Source organism: Tenrec ecaudatus, unplaced genomic scaffold (assembly GCF_050624435.1).
Source record: "Tenrec ecaudatus isolate mTenEca1 unplaced genomic scaffold, mTenEca1.hap1 Scaffold_256, whole genome shotgun sequence".
Lineage (NCBI taxonomy): Eukaryota > Metazoa > Chordata > Mammalia > Afrosoricida > Tenrecidae > Tenrec > Tenrec ecaudatus.
In genome coordinates, this window is record NW_027458738.1 from 4,376 (window position 1) to 20,940 (window position 16,565).

The 16,565-nt window shown below is 35.5% G+C and overlaps 1 long non-coding RNA gene across 4 annotated transcripts in view; it reads left to right on the forward strand.

The window, feature by feature from the left end:
- The first annotated feature begins 1,400 nt into the window (after positions 1-1,400).
- Positions 1,401-16,565, forward strand: part of LOC142436397 (uncharacterized) — a 222,012-nt gene continuing 206,847 nt past the window's right edge. For all 4 annotated transcript variants that reach the window (XR_012781923.1, XR_012781924.1, XR_012781922.1 and 1 more), the window contains exons 1-5: positions 1,401-1,465; positions 2,080-2,262; positions 7,626-7,714; positions 14,285-14,418; positions 14,522-14,577. This is a non-coding gene — a long non-coding RNA (uncharacterized LOC142436397). The remainder of the gene's footprint in view (positions 1,466-2,079; positions 2,263-7,625; positions 7,715-14,284; positions 14,419-14,521; positions 14,578-16,565) is intronic.

Genomic DNA, 16,565 nt, shown 5'->3' on the forward strand with positions numbered 1-16,565 from the left:
ATTAAAAGCAAAATTTCTAATAATTTTAACACCTAATCAGAAAATGATTTAAATCCTAGTCCCAGGGTTCAAATAGAGAGTGCTTCATATAGCTCTCCTACCCAAAGCTAAACTCCAGGTTCAGATTAGTTCTTTGGAGATCTAAATTCGCAGTAAAGTTGTCCAGAGCATCTTGATGAGAAATCTGTCATTGCTAAGTCAGTGTGGATGTTGCTTCTCCAGGCGTCTGATTAAGTGGGAGGTGCCATCTGAACATGTGAGTTGCCCACAAAAGCTCAATCTGTCACAGGTGCTACAATTTGTATTTCAGAAAATCTGCTTCTACAACTTTAATTATCTCCAAAGCATCCCACTTTACATAAAGTTCTCAATGGAGTCAGCATTTTCCCCCCAGTTTCAGAACTGGCATGTAAATTAAGCATTTGCCTGTTACCTCCAAGTTCTAGGGCTGAAAGGATCTCAAATGAGACACTTTGCTTAACATCATCTATGTTCTTCTCCTTCTCCCACTTCGACATCGGAAAACGAAGTGCCCAGTCGTCATAACTGAGGACGCATTCACCGCGATGCATCCATGCCTCCCAGAGAGGAGGAAGGCTTAAATTAGAAAGAGAGTGTGTAGGTTTAACTAATAGTTGGGAATTCCTAAATTAAAAAAATATTAGACCAGGATAAAATTTCTTTTTAATAATACTTTTTCATCAAGTCAATGAAAAGCAATGTTTATCTCTGTGATAATAGGCACCTTCGCACTAGAAAGCCTGTGACAACAGTCCTCTTTGGGCAAAGTGATACCTCTTACCTGTTTGACTAACAGAAGGCCATTGGGACTCATTTACACTGGCTACGTAGACAAAAATCAGCCAGTCCCACTTGACCAAATCTTTCTTAGTTAGGCCTTCTGATAAGGGTCACACAAAACCACACATTGCTTTCATTTTATACTCTTCCATGGAATCTGAACTCGAAAGACATCCACCGCAGTAAAGATTTGTTATTGTCAGAGTTGTTCTTATCCCATGAAATATTTTTTTAGATTCCAGTCTAAAATCCTGATGGGCAAGGTTTCCCAAAATATTACACTGGGGAGGTAATTTAATTCAAAAAGCCAAGGTTGACATGATAAATGAAGGGATGTTTTTTGACCCCCCCAAATCTATAAATGATTCAACTCTCAAAAATAATTTTTAAAGATTAAAGTTATTTGATACTTAATTAGAAAATATGCTATGCTTAAGTTTTTTTGAATAGTTTAATTCTTATAAACCTTTATGAGTATTTCTCTTTGTATCAATATAAGCACAGCAAATAGAATTGTTTATTTGATTTGAGAAATGATTATATTAACTGGTAATTGCTTAGCAGTTAAATTGTAATTCAAATCTTATTTTCTTTGTAGGGTTATTTAACCATTCATAAGTATGGCAACGCAGCCAGAAATGATCTCTGGAATGCCTTCTCAGAGGTAAAGTATAGGAAGAAAAAGAACCCAAACCATTGGTAACTTTTATTGACGCTGACAGTATGTTTTCATTTTGAGCTTTTATTTCCTTTGTCGCGTATTATTTATAAATGTATAGTAATGAGCTATATAAAATGTACTAAAAATACAATGGGATTTAAATGTACTTAATGTTATTGATGCCTTTCATACTTTAAAAAGATAATAATTATGGAATACAATTTTAATATATTTGGGAAGTGAGTCATGCTAAAGTGAGAAATACTGCAAGTTTTTAAGGAAATATGTTTTCTTGTGTGCATGACAAATATTTAAATATACCAACTAGACACACTGGGGATATTTAATGATGCTGCATGTATTTACTTTACCAGTAAAATGTATTTTATTCTCCATTATGTAAAAAAAATTAATGCTAATGAAACTTCCATATATATATGCATGAAGCCTAACTTAAGGTGAGAAAATTAATTTTAGTAACACATTATATTAGCTTCACTGATCTTGAAATGTTTCATATTTAGGTAAATATTAAAGGTAAAAGTGAAAATGATTTAATATAATTATATGTATAATTCATGCTTATAAAGCTCATTTATCCAATTTGGGTTCTAAAGGCTTTGAAGAGGAATGGAAAATATGTAAATATACAAGAAGTCATGGATCAGTGGACGCTCCAGAAGGGCTATCCTGTTATCACCATCTTGGGAAATGCAACAGCCGAAAAGAGGGTAACCATTACCCAGCAACGCTTCATTTATAAGTGCTAAGACCAAAACCTTTGAACATCGAAACAGCAGGTACCACTGACTCTCTTTTAATTTAACATGAATATAGGAACTTTTCTTTTTGCCATTCACCTTTTAATTTTAATATTTTAAGATAATTTTGACAACATAATTCTGAAATATAAGTTAAGACTCTTTTTATTTCTTTATTTCCATATGGTATTTTTGATTCCTTTCACTGCCGATACCTTACATATTTTAACCCCTGATTGATGAGCACACTTATGGTATTTCATTGAAGACTATTTTAAATTATTCTAATCATTTTAAATGTGAGATATGATATTTTACTTTTTGTTATAATATTTTTTAATCATCTTTAAGAAAGTTAAGGTGTGTTGTGAATTGAATGGGATCAATCTAGAAAACCAAATCAAAAGTATTTAGATAATAAATATTATCCTAGTTAACAAAACTCAAAAACTAAATAAATACCTTAAGGTGATCTTAAGTAGAAGTGGCAATATGAAAATATATTCTCTTTCCCTCAAATGTGGTGTTTAAAACTATAGAAAACACACCTGAATTTTGATTTGCTATAAATTTAACATTGGGGAACCCATTTAATTACTTAAAATTCAGAATATAAACATTCTATCCAATTTTTCTAGTTTATTTTTACTACTTTGTTTCAGTAAAGACTGAGTCAATGTAAGAAAGTACACTTCAAATCAGGCAGTTTTTAAATTTATATATAGAATGCCCTGGTAAGGGATTGGAGGGGTGAAGGGAGGGCAAGTATAGAGATCAAAAGTAATAAGTAAATAGAAGTGCTCATATTAGTTTACTCATGCTGTGTCCTATCACCTTGGGAAATTAGGATGCTGGACTTCATCATCCATTATTATGTAGGATTGGTGGGGAATATTTTAAACTTACATGAATGAATAGCATCTCCAAGTTAGCTTGATGTGAATAAAAGTGTTAGGGAGATTCATGAACATTTTCTGGTGGCTGATATTGGAACTCCATTTAAGAAAACATGAAGTCTTCACTGTTGTATTGAGATAAATACTGGTACAGCAGCTATACTATACAATACGATACGATACTATAGTATACGATACGATACTATAGGTGTAGGAAGGAGCTGGGCTCCACAGCAGTTAGAATGGAAAGATTGGCCCTGGGTTCTCACCCAGCCATGCTGCCGGGGACAGACTTGCAGGTCTGCTGCCATACAGATGAAAACCCAATTCTGCGCCATCAGGTTGATGGCGACTCCTAGCCCCCCTAAACACAGGGTTGAACTAGCCTGGGAGTTTCTGAGACTGTAGCTGGGGCTGGGAGTAGGACCCCCTTCTTTCTCCAGCGGAAGAGCTGGAGGCTTCAAACTGCTGACTTTGCAGTTTGCTCTACTCTCGTCAAGATGGGGGCACATGGAGGTTAAAGGCTCAAGTAGAGAGAGGCCTTCACCAGGTATGAGGAGTTGCCTTTTGCAATTAAACTGCTCGAACACGCAGAATAACACTCCTCCCTTCACCCTGTCGGGATCTGCCTGTCACTGCTTCGTCCCCTTCTCTGGGTCCCCACAGCTGTCAAAGGCTGCCCTGATCACCCACCGTCTGGCCCCAGGCGAAACACGCTTCGGCATGGACCACGAAGTACACAAAAACGACTTGACTGTGGCGAAGCCAGATTGGGGCCATGCCTTTGAGAATGAACAGTCTGACACAGGCCTCCCCGATGCAGAAAAACAGAAAGGACACCCAGATGACAGAACAAATATTGAACAAAAATACTCTGCCAGCCCATAACCTGCATCAGAGGTGTCAGCCAGGAGCCTGGCTCTTCACGGGGGAAAGTCTCTCAGCATGAGTAAGCAGTTTTAGCACAGAGCGCTTAGCTTCTGCTGGCATTATAAAACCACCTGGATGGTTCTGAATCTGAGAAATTGGTATATAAAAATGTTGAGGAAAATTAAAATCCCCTTGGTGGCGTAGTGTTAAAGTGCTCAGCCGCCAGCAAAGATGGCATGTCGAAGCTGCCAGCCACTCCCTGGCAGAAAGGGGGAGCAGTGTGCTCCCATTAAGACAGCAGACCGGGACAACCCTAAGGCAGTTGTACCCCGACCTGTTGGAGGACCATGCGTCAGAATCCATTTAATGGCAAACAGAGCAAAAAATATATATACATGACATTCTATTATTTAAAATAATTTTCCTAGTAGGACAGAATCCATCTCTAGATGAGAATTTACTATTCCCCACTTAGATTATTGCTTAATTTATATTAATGTTAAGTTAAAGCTTGAAAATCAAGTCTGTGTGCTCCTTGTACAAGCCTTCCGAGGTCTCTAGAAGAGACATTGCTGACGTGCTAAAATAAATGTTTCCCACGGCTCTCGACTTTTCAGCTACTGACTTGGATCGTTCATTGGAGGGGCAACTGGGAACTCACAGACAATATTTGAGATTAAAGGGTTTTATTTAAGGAAGTTTACAGGTTACATACAATCAAGGTGAAAAATACATAGGACATGGTTGTCCTGTCAGGAGAAGTCACCAAGTTCTCTTCCAGGTGATAACAAAGACCCAGCAAGCATGGCACTCCTGTGTAAGGTTCAGCCCAAAGCACTTAGCTCCAGCTCTGTGCATCAGCAAACCCAGTTAAGTGGCCAAAGGCCCCCCACTCTACAGGCCAGCCGTAGGTCCCAAAGCACCCAGCTTTACTGATCATGACTTTCGCTTTGCCATGACTGTTCTGTGGGACAATTATCATTACCTCTTACCTGGAACATTTTAAATGTGTAATGTAATTATTTTTCCATATGTAATAAATGTACATCCTAGCTGTTAAGTAGAGGAAGAATGAATCTTTGCTATTTCTAACAATTGCATATATTTAGTAATGTGTTTAAGTGCATAAAATCCTTGGTAGGACTTTGGTACACAGGAAGTTGTGAATTTTCGTAGTTTGTTTTTCCTTCATTTCATTATAAATTTAATACATTTCACTGTTAACTAATACCACCTGAAGCATGGGGCACCTCCTGGGAGTCTTGGGCGACAGGGCATTCTGTGTGTCCGCACACTCACCCTTTCCTTATGGGCCCCGCCTGCAGCAGTCTCCGGAGGGTTTCCCTGTGTGCATCAATGCTTCGTGAATGTTAGTAGCAACTCCTGGGTGTGATTTTTCTCATTCCACTTTTTAAAATGTACCAATTCTTTTCCATGTTAGTACAATCAGAATTCTTAAGAACTACTGAAGAAAGGGATATATTTTTTGAAAATTTTCTATTGTTACTTAAAATATGATATCCATATGATCAGTTAAACAGAAACAACAAGAACATAATCTAACTACACACATTAATTTTTTCTAATCACTTTTTAAAATATTACATACTACTAGAGTCTTAGACTTATTTAGAGGGTCTTTAGATGTTTTTAGTCGTATATATTGTTTGCTTTTTAATTAATATCTGTTTGGCTTCACAATTTAGATTGTCAATTCAATGTGGAAGATATACACCTATAAAGTCTTGTTCATAAAGTTAGTCTATGTCTTACAGAGAAATTGATTTGGTCTTTCATTTTACTTATACTCCACCCAGTTCCTTTCGGTCTAATTACAGAGAGTAATTAATTGAATGTCTCCAATATCTATTGTTTGCAAGTACACACAAAAAATAAACTTGTGTTTTAAATTGAAAATTAGATCCAGCATTTAGATTAGATCCAGGTACTATTGCCTCTTAACTTATTTTTCCAATTAACCAAAATAGATTAATTATCTTTGGTGAGGGATGCTGTTTAAAAAATAATAAAATAATCTGGCTGTGATGTTCCCACGGTGTGTCCATTGTCATATATTTATCACATGTTTTTCATTGCATGCGTCGAGGCCTCTCTTAAGGAACATAAATTGTTTTGTTCACTAACTTCTATCCAAAGAACCAGGTTAGGCAACAATAAATTGGTTCTTTCATGATGGATTATGTGGAGTCAATTACAGTGTAACAGGGTACCTTCACATGGTTGGCACTCAGAAATGTTTCTCTGATTAAGTTCAGCTTATCATTTAAAATTCAGAATGTCAAGGATGGCCTTTTGACTTTTGACTTTGGGGATAGCAGTTGTTATGACATAATGAATTTTCCTCTTTTCCATCTGACATATTACTCTTGATGAATTCCCATGTATTAATTGTGAGTGTGAGAAATGAACTCTGTGACACGTAAAACAATTATGTGTCGAGGGACCGATTCAGCACTGCTCTTCCCAAATCTCCAGAAAGACGCCCATTTTATGATCAGTCACTCGGCGTCTCCACTGGTTCTCAGTTCTTCAGTCGCTCTCCAGTTATGAAGCTGACACAGTATAGCTTCTTATATCACAAACAAAATATATGACTTTAATACTCATTGCTCGCTTGTTGTGAAGTCTTGCCAATGACACAATGATAAAAGCAAACTAAAACAACAAGACAGGCCCACGTCAGCAAGTCCATTCTGACTCGTCATGACCCTGCATAGGGTTACTGACCCTGTAAACGTGTACAGTTGCTGATTGCCCCACTTTCCTCCCGTGGGACAGTTCTTAGCTTTGAACTTCCAGCTGTTTAGCAATAGCACAATGATTAGTTGAAGGAATCAGGTTATATTTCAAGAAAATAAAATATAATGCTTGAACGCAATGTAAAATCATCTATCATTAACTGGTTAGCCTTTCAGATTAAATAGATACTTTATGTAAACATATAGGCCTTGATTTTTATTACTATAAAAGGCAAACCTTATCAAATGTTTCTCTTTTATAACTCTGACCCACATTTGAACATTAAGTATCGGTGGTGCTTGGCCAATCCATTTGGAAATTTCATTTAAATCAGCAGGACATTAGGTGTGCCCTGTCGGGTGCATTGTGTTTATATGGATTTTAGGGGGATCTTGTCAGTCTTGTTTTATTCTCTTTGCCTGAATCACCTTATGTGTGCCATATTAACCTTATGGAAATATAATAAAATATCTCTCTGAACAGTTATAAAATAAATAAGGAGAAATTGGTGAAATGTGAATACATAAAATCACTAGTGTTTAATATTAAAACAATAGAAATGAATTATTTTAAGATTCAAATCAATATATACTGTAGTATTTAGCCACTTTTAACTCCTAATGCAAACATTTTGGGTTTTTTTGGCAAAGTATATTATTAGGAGATCTCTTCTACATTGACAGAAAACTTCTGAGTGCACAGTCTTCTTGGTGAGATAGAAACAATGAATTAGAATCTACTTTGATGTCTGAGTGCTTTTTTTATTGTTGTTTTTGGTAGCTTCCCTAAAAAGCATTAATAAAAATCCCTCTGAAGATGCATGTTTTTCAAATGAACACCAATTTGTATTTTTAAAGCTACTCTTCTATTTTGCAGCTACCTGTGGCAGATTCCATTAACCATTGTGGTAGGAAATAGAAGCCATGTGTCTTCAGAAGCAATTATTTGGGTGTCTAACAAATCAGGTAAGATATATATTCTCCCCTGTGGACAATTGGTTTCAGATAATTGTTCAGCAACTTAACCTCTGGTTTCTGGGGTTATAAAAATGTGCATAAAGACAAACTAGAAAGAGAAGATGGAAGAATGATAATCACCTCTACAAGATAAGAAAGCATAAGAGGATCTCTTCGGTATAATTTCTGACTCATCCACTTTCACCCTGCCTATATAATTCTTGTTTATTCGTTCCTTTCATGGTGAAGAGAAAACATTTAAATGCTTTTGTAGATCTCATCGTAGCTGTTTTAAACTGTATAATTTCATAATCACACATTTAATTAAAATGTAAGCAGAACTCCCATTAGAGCAGTGTCTCACAAACTGAAACTGAGGCAACAGTTTTAATCCCATTCCACTGTCTTTCTTTGCATTTTCAGACTATCTCTTTTAGAGACCAGAGAAGCAATATCCTTCATGGGATTAGATAATTATAATTATTGGATTTGAAGGGAGAGGATTAGAGTTGTCCTCAAAGTGCACCCTTTGGGGGTCAAACCTCAAGGTGCAGGGAGAAGAGCCAGTTCATTGTCTTTCTACCCACAGACCCAGTGCTATCAAATAGATTCCAACTCCCAGCAGTCCTCGGACACGGGAGCACTGCCCCGTAGGGTGTCCCAGGCTGTACCTGCACGCACAGGACACCGGTGTCCTCTTTCACCCCCAGAGGAGCTGTGAGACTGAACCAGGGACGCTTAGTTAGCAGCTGTTGCTCTTTGACCCCAGCACCACCAGGGCTCCTTATTGTCTGTGTAAATGGCGCCAAACAGGAGAGGGGCCTATTTGCAATCACTCACAGAAGAGTACTTGAGTCCCTTCTAAGTCCTTCATGGACAGCAGGGTCCACATGAGGGTTCCTTTTGCTCCGCTTCCCAGCGAGTTGGAGAAAAGGCGATGATCATCTTCTATTAACACTTCAGTGGCACTAAGAAGGTCACATTTTTCTACCTTTTTCCCCTTGCTGCTTTCACCAATGCTGTTAGTGTATTTTAATTCTTTATGCTATAAACATCATTTTGAGCATATATCTTTTGTTTTAAGTAAATAAACAAATGTTTGTTTCATTTCATACATGGCACAGTTAAGTACTCAAAATAGGTGCATGGCTACATATAGGCAAAATGTACTGAATCCAGAATGTAATCTGACTATCAGAAACATAAACACTTGTAATTCCCAGGGGTGAAGGTTACTCATAATTTCGTGTTAATGTAATTTTAATATGAAACTGCATATTATAAAGAGTTACAATTCCATTCACGTTTATTGTATATAAGACATTCACATGTAATGTGGTGGTACATTGAAATGCTGACTGTAACATTTATTGGTTTCTTCTCCTTTAAAATAACTCATTACAATTTGTTCTTTTAATTGCTTTGAGTTAGCGTTTATTTCGTGATTCTGAATTCACACTTACTATCTTATTTTCCTTTATAATTCTCTTTTATCCCCATGAAGCACCTTTACTTGAATACATAATATGTTATTACATGGTGAATGAAACTAGGGAGTTGTAATTGTCCAACGATTTGAATTATGCCATCCCTCCATACATTTCTTAGAAACATGAGACATAATAATCTTCAGAAATAAACTACGACATATCCCTTTGAAATGTAGAGTGGAAATGAGAAAGTTAAAGAAATGTAGAAGTACTTACTGATTATATATTTGAATCAGCCTAAACACTCAGCTTAGAAGGTGAGGGCTATAGGGAGTCTGTTCTTACTGGAAACCTGCTGGAGAAGGTATTTCCTCTTTATCCTTTACTTTCTCCTTTTTGGGAAGACCATAAGCCTTCCCTTGACCAATACAGGTTGTACTTGAGAGATTGCTTCATCTTGAGTTATTAATCAGGATAATGACAGTCCATTCTTTCAACATGTTTGCCTTAAATATCACCAATGTTAATATGAAGAACTGCTATGAACAACTGCACAGGTATACGCTTTAAAACTCTAGGGGATGCTATTTATGAAGGGGGTATTGTGAGTGGCACATCCCCACCCCACAGTCAGGCACTGCACACATATCAGAGTGTAAGGTGTCCTTTTGTTTCAATCCCAGCAGTGTTCTCTATTTGACACGAACATGGTAACACTTAATACTTAAGGTTGCTCAATACCGTCAAGTGTTTACTCAATAGCAAGTAAGTTTTCCACATGTCACTTGAAGGCCTTATAAATGCTTTATAAATGCACAAATTGGGGTGACCGATTCCCAGTGAAGCTAAAAATAAAAGTCATCTTTCTAGTTTGCCTTTTTCAGTGTCATTTTACCTATGCACCGTCTTCTCTTGAAGTCCTGAACTTCGATGAGGCCTAGTAAAAACCTGACACCACACTATAATTAGATAAAAAGAAAAGATTGGTTAACCTCAACTTCTTTTATATGTTATCTCCTATTTTATTCAAAACAAACAACTAATGTACATGAAAAGTATCTGCATTAAGCCAGGGAGAAAAACGCATTGGTCAATTGTTATAAACACATGTAAAAAAATGCCAAATTTTAATGACAACAACCAGATCAATGTTTTGTAATTTTTCATGGTCAGTAAAGATTTTATTTCACATATATTCACACAAGGCCATAGTTAATTATAAAGTTTAAATTTGATTATCATCATCATATTTTCTTGAGAGTTAAATTTTTGAAGCCCTTTGGATAAATATATAATTATTTCTAAAGATGACATAAAACGCTACCTAAAGTATTAAGTCAATTTTTAAGTTATTAGAAACAACCAAAATTTTTTCTCTCTTTCATTTTCACTGAGAAAATACCAACAATCTAGGCATTATAAATGTAATAGCTTGCATATTTACTGGATATTTGCTTACCCAAGAGTGGAAGGCAATACATTCAGTTACATTTTAGGAAAGAACACAGTCAGAATAGAGTAGACACTGGCTCTGAAAGGTCAGTAAACACTAAACTAGTGCTGAAGTGCTCTCACCTTTGCCTTCAGCATTGGCTTACTTGAGACTCAGAAGCCCTTAGAAGCAATATGATTTTAATCCCCATCTTCTAAATGAGTTTATTACAATTTGATGGTAACTTGGGTCAAGTCCGTTGGCAAATTAGGTAAAGAGCTAGGTCTAGGGCTGTGATTTTCTTCTGTTATTTTTAATACTTCTCTCATGAGCACACCCTTATTTACCGTGGATAAAATTGTAAAGTTTTGTTAGGCTGTCTGGGCGATCTCTTAGTTATGTAACACTTTGTCATTGGGTGTATGCCAGTGACTCTTAAAGAGCTACAGAACATTATCTCATTTAATTCTCTTACAAGTTTAGGGACGAAGTCCACCTAAGTTATCACAGAGTTTATTGTGTATTTCCAGTTTTGTTATCCTGGTTGACATTTCTTCTCATCTGCAGCCAGCCAAGTTTGTAAAGAATATATCACCTTCTTCTTTTGGTCCTGGGGTGTGTGTGTTGGGTGTGTGTGTTGGGTGTGTGTGTTGGGTGTGTGTGTTGGGTGTGTGTTGGGTGTGTGGTGGTGGTAAATGAATGATAAGAACTAAAATATTTTAAAGTATTAACTGCTCTGTGTTTTGATATGGCCTAAGACTTGTGTCATTTTGGGAACATTCCAAATAGAAATTTTAATTATTATTACCGACCCTCAAAATATAGCTTCCATAATTTTTTATGGTTCTCATCATGCACTGTACATCACGAGGCCATGGAAAAAGAACACTTTAAAATTCATTGCTTGCCATTAGTTAATTTGAAGAATATTTTAGGGATATAATTAACTAGAACTGAAAAGGTATTTAAGAATGTATTACTATATCTTGCCAGGGATTATTTCTCTACAGATTTCACTTATACCAGAGACATAAAAATATTCACGAACAGTAATAACCTTCAGGTTTTAGTTATCAGTTTAATAATGGCAAACTTAAAAGCAGGAGATGGTTGCCTTTTATTTCCTTTCCTTCTTTTTTACTGACCAGACTACATAAAAGGGGTAAGAATTGCTTTTATCATTTATACATACATATTATTTTAATTTGAGTATAGATTTAAATTTTTGAATAAAATTGATTTAAAAACAAGAGCCAATTATATCACATGAGATTTATATAAAAGATGAGCATGAAATAACTTTTAAATTATATTTAATAATTATAAATCATGACAATTTGAAACCTGTAAAACCCTAAATTATATGATCAGATATGAGGCTTGAATTTTAAATATTATCACCTATAAAGTGACTACTTAAGGAGTGGGGAGATCCAATTTATTCTGTGAATTCAGACATGATTTTAATATTTTATAAGGAATAGATCATTGTGAACTTACAGATGCATGAAAATAAAGTCAAAGTTGATCAACAGAAACAGTATCCTTAATGTTTCAATTTTATTTTTTATACTTGCCACATTTTCTTGTTAACTATATCTCTTGTCATCATTGCATCCATAAAATGGGGATGATATTCTAAAGCTTCTTTATAGCAATTGTGTGGATAAACATTGAAGTTTTGAAGAAAAGGAGATTATAAAGTCTCATAGGTAGAGAAAATCATTCATACTCTAAAATAGAACTTGATAGACTTTTCCTTCTGCATACCACTATTAAACTAGAGATCAATTGTCAGCCTAAGAGAATGTATACCATTTCTTTTCCATTGAATTGTAGCATTGAAAGGGACCTTATAGGCCATTGTTTGTCCATCAGGTTATAGGTAAAGTGGTTTTAAAAAAGGAATATGCTATCGAAGTTTAAAAATTTATGTATATAGATGTATAGTCGGGCATGACTTTCTTGCCCCTATTCTAGTTTATTTTAACTGTCATATTTCTCCTTTCAAATTAAAAAGAGAGAAGGAATGTGAAAATGTGTATTTTATGATAGTAAAAGCACTATACCACGTTGTGTCAGGAGCATAGACCAGACTAGAAAGAAGCCTAGATGGTGGAAGACCTCAGATGGACTATTTTCAGCTGTGTTGGACAATTGAATTACAACTGTCTGAACATCGTTTGCACGGGTACTACATATAAATGTGGCCAAAGTACAGTGCTTTGAAACATTAAATATTAGATTTTTTTCAATAGTTTGGGATTATATTTTAGTGGACTGTAATAGGTGCCTCTTCATCTTGCTGGCATGTTTGGACTAAATCTTCCACTTTATTCCAGTTTTGAGCAATTAATGACCACTTTTGTCCACGATACCTTTTGTGGTAGTAGAATTATTTTCTGATGGACTCTATGTAAAGAGATTCCATTCAAAAACTATATGTTTGAATGCGTCCTTGGGGAAATAATAGGAAAACCTGATTTGGAGTCTGAGATGTAAAAACATTGACAATGGACTGAAGCTGACTCCAATGGGCTGCACATGGTCTCTGTGATACATTTTCTGGTGTGAGCTATCATGGAAATGATTTATTTTTCCCTTGGGCATGAGACACTGTTTTAGCATAAGCTCTGCTGAATCCTGGAGGCTTTGTAGATAGAGAACATGAACACATGCTATAGTAAACGGTGGCATAGCAAGCTAAGCATTTGGACTGCAAGCTGGTTCAAACTAGCCAGCTGTTCCTTCAGAGAAAGATGAGGCTAGCTGACCTCATAACCAGGAGCAGCAGTTCCGTTCTTCCCGATAGGGTCACTGTGAGTTAGAACTGACTCCATGGCAGTGGTTTTATACATGTATACGTGTACACTTACATATATTTCCTTACATTTATGCACAAAGATTAAAAATATTTTATTTAAAGAGTATGCAGGTTCTAGGACACACAAGGTCTGAAAGCATCCACAATGAAGTACAAAATCATTGGAATTGTGACCTATGGTTTGTAAATAAATAAGGAAACAATTGAAAATGAATAGCATTCTCCATATGTACCATATTTGAAGGAGTTAAATGTGTAAGAAGTTATAAGATTGTTTTTACCAGCTCGCTTTCTTTAATTGAATTACCTGGCTAATATAATCAAGTTACTATTTTCCAAGGTGATTCCAATAAGCAGAATTTATTATCTTTGTTTTTAATTATGTGTAGAAATATTAGAGTCTTAAGTAAATGCAGTTTCTTTTTCCGGCGTTATTGATGATGCTGCATCATCTGTTATTTATAGTATTTCCAAGAAAGCACAAGGAAGAGGCAAGGAACACCCATGACTCTGAAATAAATGAGCTCGATTGTTTTAATAACTTTCTTACTGAACGCGTTAAGAGAATGTAGTTCTCAAAACTTTTCCCTTCATTCTAATCATACTATATGCATATATAGTCTATGTCACACAGACACAAGTACATGTTAGGTCACATGTATGTTGAAAAAACAATTATGTGTAGGGGATAGGGATTTTATCAGGAATAGAGGCTAGTTATAACCTACTAAACATTTACTAGTATATCCTAGATGCAAATGATTACGTGAAAGATTAGCTTTTATTTGAGCAATAATAATTATTAGTAACTTTACACTTGGTATTAAGAAAATATACTTTATATATCATTAACATCTAAATCTATTTCATCCTGAAAAACATGCCGTTTGTAGAGCACCACAGGATCACTTCTCTGGGCAAAGGAAGCTGGTTGTTGGGGAACATCAATCAAACCAGATACTTTAGGGTCAACTATGACCTAAGGAATTGGAGATTATTAATCGAACAGTTAATAAGGAACCATGAGGTAAATTCTGGATTTTCTCTTTAAGATCCGTTTTCAGATGTGAACCCTGGATTTTAATTCTAAATTTCTAACCAGGACAATATTTTTCTGGTTGGCCTCATAGGTTCTCTCAGTCAGTAACCGAGCAGGTTTGATCGACGATGCCTTCAGCCTAGCCAGGTAGGTGTGTTTTCCTATGCAACTACCCAATCAAGACTCACACTAGTGAGACTTTCTCTATTAAACTCAATCGCGTGTATGTTTTGAGTAATCTTTTGAAATAATTTGTTTCATGTGCTCTGGGGGTGGGATATGAATTATAATCATATAATCTTGATCAATAGTTAGCCATAGGGTGTTTCTGAGTCAGAAGAAGCTTGATCAATTTCTACTGAAAATTCGATTGACCACTCTGGAGATTAATAATTGCTTCACCATTTCACTAATTAACTCTACAAAATGGCCATTGCACCATATTTAATGTTTGATAGACTACACTTTTCAGTGTTAGCAGTTTTTTTCTCTTACATAGATTAGTATATCTTTTTAAAATGTGGTGCATTATGAAAAGCTATTGCTTTCAGAAACAGGTAGTTCCAAATTTTGATTAAAAATGCAGATTAAACATCTCAAGAAAAGAGTCATAACAATCTTATAGTAGCATTTTCATTGATATTTTTCATAATTTGTTATACTATTAAAATAAATTATGCTTTGCATAATTAAATAAAATTATTTAAATTAAATAATTTGAAAATAAACCCAAGTGATTTATTCAGTTTGGAGACGAACTAGTAAAACAGCTCAGTTCTGAATTGTTTGTACTGCTTCACATGCAAATTTTAATTTACTAATTTGATTTTACAAGCTACAGATTAGGACACAGTGGTTCTCTTAACTTAAGTGTTTGTCATTATCCGTTATGTTAATTCTCCTATGATACTGTGAAAACCACCTAGAGATGTCTCGTGCATTAGGCACTGTCTCATAACGGGACATTAAACTGCTTTCACAGTGTGCACATCCCATCACATAGCAACTTTCTTCTGCATGTTAAAAAGCATATAGTTCCCTAGAGCTTTGTATTTAATCAAAACCAATGAGTCTAAATATCGATCCCAGATAATTACTTTGATAGAGGCAAAATCAAAGCTTGGAATCAGGTTTCAGAAAACAGCACTCATTAAATAAATAATAATATATATAAGGAAAACCTCATTTAAAAAAAGGTAAAGGACTTTCAGTGGTTCTTTTAAAAGAAATTTATATCTGGCCTTTGCTGTTTCCTTGTTAAAGAAGCCAAGAACCAGTATCAATATTTTCTGTTACTTGATGTCAGTGCCTCATTTTGGGTGGAACTTCAGGTTCAAAAATAGCTGCTCACAGAATGCTAAGACTAAGGATCATTTAGCAGCAATAAAATGTCTAATACAGTTGTATTTATTCAAAACAGTTGTTTAATTAGAAGCATTTTTTGCTTACAACCAGGTAATTAAGAATTATTCCATATTACAACATCAACTTATTGGGCAAACATTTAGAAATAATAGAGATTGAGAGGATCTCCTTAGATACCGATGTGTGAAAATAATGATTAAGAGGTATTTTTTGCTTGAAAGTATGATGTAAAGACTTTAAAGTATGTTTTAGATACAGTGGAAAGATTAAGTCGACATAGAAGTTCCAAAAAATCCAGAAAGTCAATGAGCATACACTTACTCCAATATTTCACCCAGAGAAAATCAAGACAAGCAAGTAGTGCAATAGATTACCACAGAAAGTTAAAGTAGCTAGAAGAAAACTTATATCATGAACTAACAATTACCTGAAACTTAAAAGGCACCAGACACAAATCTGTGTACAGTTATTCATTTAATGAATAATTGATAAAGCCTTATGAAATATGTAGGATTGGTTGTTGCTGCTGTCGGTGCCCTTATGTCTGTTCTGACGTACAGTTACCCCATGTAAAACAGGACACAACATGCCAGTCCCGTGCCGCGCTCCCCCTCTGTTCTTATGTCCAATCCTATTGTTGCACCACAGCGTCAAGACGTCTTTGTCTCTGCTCCTCTGCTTTACCAAGTGTGCTATTCCTTTCTAGGGGCGGGTCTCCATCATGCCCATAGTAAATGAGATGAAGTTCAAGCAGCATTATGGCTGCCCAT